This window comes from Gavialis gangeticus, unplaced genomic scaffold, assembly GCF_001723915.1.
Source record: "Gavialis gangeticus isolate Ggan-Ray unplaced genomic scaffold, GavGan_comp1, whole genome shotgun sequence".
In the NCBI taxonomy this organism is placed as follows: Eukaryota; Metazoa; Chordata; order Crocodylia; family Gavialidae; genus Gavialis; species Gavialis gangeticus.
Genome location: NW_017729009.1, coordinates 5933594 through 5937937, shown reverse-complemented (window position 1 = coordinate 5937937; position 4344 = coordinate 5933594).

Genomic DNA, 4344 nt, shown 5'->3' with positions numbered 1-4344 from the left:
AAAAAAAAAAGCCCCACACTCACTGGCTCCTGCCAGGTGGGCGTAGCAATCCCCACTGCCTCCCACTACCCCATGCTGCATGGGGGCCTCTGCCAAAAGCCCCCATCCCCTGCCCACTCTCCTGCCCCACCCAGCCCCAGTGTCCCGGCTCTTTAAAAAAAAAAAAAAAGCTACACATTCACCAGCTGCTGCAGCAGCCACTGGGGCTTCTGGGGGCTCATGGCTGAGCCTCCCCATGCAGCACGGAGCAGTGGGGGGTAGCGGGGATTGTCTCCCCACCTGGCAGGAGTCAGTGAGTGTGGGGCTTTTTTTTTTTTAAAGAGCCGGGACACTGGGGCCAGGCAGGGCAGCCATTGACAGGGCTGGGAGAGCAGGTGGGGATGGAGCCTGTTTGATTCAGAGATTTGGCCAATTTGGCAGCAGCCGAATCTTTGAATCAGATTCAGCCAAATTGATTTGGGACAATGATTTGAATCACCGAATCGAATTATTGTCCCCTGAATCAGCTGAATCTGAATCCAAAGCAAATACTAGCTGCTTCGCACAGGCCTAGTGCACATGTAGATGTACCCAAAATGACATAATGCCCACTCTCAGGAACATCAGTAGAGCCATAAAAGGAAGAGGGGGAAACAGGGAGACAAACATGTGGATTTATCATGTCCACAAGTTAGAGAGTCTTAGCTGGGAGGGCTGAGTCCCAAAGTAACACTGAATAGTCCTTTGGGAGAGTGTGGTTTTGATTGCTAGTGAGAGAGGAGGATTCAAGTTGTTTAACAGTGGACTGTATGCAAGTTGGATGTTTCACTTTACAGGGATTCATGCAAAAAAACCTCTTCATTTTCTATTTAGAAGGGATGCATATTCTACTTAACACTCAGATTCAGGCTAAAACAAACCCAAAATCCCAGACTTGAACTCAGCTGAAATAACCACATGTACTTAGCTTTGTTTCTAAGGCATCTGTTCTTAACTTTGACTAGCTTTCAGTGTAATGCCAGAACTGGCCACAGGTGCACAAATCTTTCAGCAGAGTGGTACTTTAGTTTTGGAGCAGTTATAACAAAACATAAAACCAGATGAGTTTCATGTAGTATCAGATTTTCTCGCAAACATTTTGCAGGGCTGTACTTAGCAGCTATAAGAAAGCAGAGACGTATCTGGGAGTCAGAGGGCTGCACAGCAAGAAAATTATGCTTCCTTTGCTCTATCTATGATGTCAGGCTTGAATGCCTATTTGCTTGTTTGGTCCACAAATCTCTCTGTGCTTCCCACCCCTTGCACTTACAAAGGTGTCCCTAAGCAACAGGGCAGATTTAGTTCAGCTTCTGTAGGACCTTTACCTGCTTTTGCTTGTGACAAAGCCGTATCTAATTTTGCTGCTGGTGTGAACATCCATATCTGTTCTGGCAAACCTAGCTGATCACTCTGCTTTTCTGCAAATCCAAAAAGGATCTGGTCTGACTTTTGGAGTGAAATCTGTTTATGTTGCTCTGATTAAAATATATCTCCAACTTGAGTAGAAGCCAGCCATGTACTACATCTGTTTAATTCATTTTTGTAACTGCAACATGCTACCTAATTTGAAACAGCACTGCTGTTATATCATGTCTGCCCTGTTTGTAAATGGGAAGTGACCAGGATGCTTTTGGTAAAGTGATACCTTCTCTATAGCCACATGTATACTTGGGCTACAAATGCCTACTGGACATTTAACACAAAATGATATTTTCAACACACATGTGAAGGAAGAGAGAAGAATTAGCCAAACTGATATGAATTTCCACTAACAGCAAAACCCTTGCTACCACTCTGAATCTGGCCTCTGTTTATTTTGTGTGAATCAAACTGTGTAAATACTACAGTATAGCATATAGATTACATTTACATTAACTATACTGTGGCTGTGTCTGCATGTGCACTTTACTGCGGAGTTGACTAATTGCTGCAGAGTAAAGTGTCACCATCTACATGTGCAATGGCATTAGGCCACAGTAAACTAATTAACACCACCATAAGAGAGTAGTCAGAGATAGTATTCTCTTACGGTGGAGTAATTAACTGTTATTAAACACAGGTGTAGATGCTGACCACAGGCATAAATTGTGCCCAGTCACTCCAGGCAGCAGGGGGTGAGACTTTTGCCTTCTGGTTAGTTGCACAGCTTTGCACCTTTGTGCCTCAGCCAGCTCCTCCACTGCCTGATGCTGCCTCCTGGAGCAGAGCACAGCAGGAGCGGCCCTGGGATAAACTGTTCTACCTCAGCTCAAATTGCTGCTGTCTCAAGCACATGTGTAGACACTGTGCCTGGGAGTAGTTTATTCTGGCTCAAACTACTCCAGAATTTATTGCTTCAAATTAATTATACATGTAGATGCACCTTGCAAGAAATAAATTAGCACTTAAAGGCTCAATTCTTCTTGCAAATGCCTTATTTTTCCATACAGTGCTTTCTCCCAAGTGATGGTTACTACCATTAATGTGGTAAGACTAGCGGGGTATTAGGGCAGGTCTATAAGTAGCACAGTTAGTATTCTGGGAGCCATAGTGCTGGATCTTACAGCAGGAGAGATGTTTTAGGTAAACAAGTTAACTGTTGGCAAAGCTTACCAGACCTGAGCTAAGTAGACTGGCCCCTATATATGGAATAATTTTCTTATCCAAATATAGTATGCTCTCACCGTCTATCCTAGCCAAGCTATGAAATCTGTAGGGTAGGGATTATCTCCTCCTATGTGTTGGTAGAATGCCTAGTGCAATGGGACCTTTTCTGACGAGGGCATTGTGTGACATCAGACAAAAGTACAAATATCCCATGCATATCCCTGTTGAAGACCCATGTCTTTTATCAGTGCAAAATGGTGGAAAACCCCCAGAACTGCTATTTAAAATGATCTCAACATGATTCTTCTCTGGATCTCCCAGTGCACTGTCTCTCTCTGTCTGTCTTCCAGCTTGTAAGTTCTGCCTGGGCATTTGTGCCTTTGGTAGCACCAAGCATCTTAGTTTCATAGTTTCTAGGGTCGGAAGGGACCTGAGCAGATCATCTAGTCCGACCCCCTGCCATGGCAGGAAAGAATACTGGGGTCAAACGACCCCAGTAAGGTGGTCATCCAACCTCCTCTTAAAAACCCCCAGGGTGGGAGCCTGCACCACCTGTCTTGGAAGCTGGTTCCAGACCCTAGCCGCCCTGACCGTGAAGTAGCGCCTCCTGATATCCAACTTAAACCTTCCCTCCGCCAGCTTGTGACCGTTGTTCCTGGTCACTCCTTGCGGTGCTTGGGGGAACAGGGACTCCCCCAGCACCTGCTGATCCCCCCTAACCAGTTTATATCTTGTCAGCAACTATACAGAAATAATTATAGACAAGCATTTTCCTGGTAGACTGACTTGTTGTTCTGTTCATTTTCACTGTCACTTATTGGCATAACTGCTATTGGCCATTCTAAGCCAAAGCCCTGCTCAAAGTTTATCTTTTTTAAATACATAGTCATTCAACGTTTAACTATGACTTCCCCATTTTATCAACATGTTTCTGATATTGGGCTGCCTAAAAACGGGTGCAATATTTTTAGCAGAATTCACAGTGCCCCTGTAGGCTTGTTGAAAAGTAAATGCTGTAATGTATTGCCTCTTTATCACTCTCTTTGGTGAAAGGATACAGAACTGTGATTCCCAACTCCCACTGAAATGGATTAAGAATGCACTTAACTTGCTCTAACCCAAGTGTTGACTTCTGAGAATAGGCTAGTCAAAGAGGTAGGATGTTCTTCTTACATGAGTTGCAAGATAATCCTTCATCTGTGTCATATATTAGCACAGAAAGATAGACACCTGGATAGACACCCTTCTCCATTAGAGCACTGTACCTTGAGGTGAACATAAGTACTGGAAGAGCATTTACAATGCAAGAACAAAGATGAGATAACCCCTGACATCATTTAAAACTACTTTATGCCAAGGACTTCCTCACTTAATAGGGATATTGAAACAAGTCATGGAAATGATGACTGATCTCAACCATATGGAAACAAAGAGATTAGCTGCTAATATGGAAAGTTACCTGGCCAGCTTTTAGATCAGTCATAAGGGAAGAGAGGAGATTACAAGGGGAACTGCCTAGATTGTGAGGTAATATAACCCTTATGAACACTGGGAGAGTTAAAACACTAGAGGACCCAGAGGTAAATAATTTTCTATGTAAAAGCCAGAAGCATATGTAATAAGATGGCTGAATGACAGGTCTGCATTTTCTAGGATGTGCTTAAAATTATTTGAATAATAAATATGTGAAACTTAACTAAGAGGCTTTCAAACATGAGGGAAATATAGGGGAAGGCAACA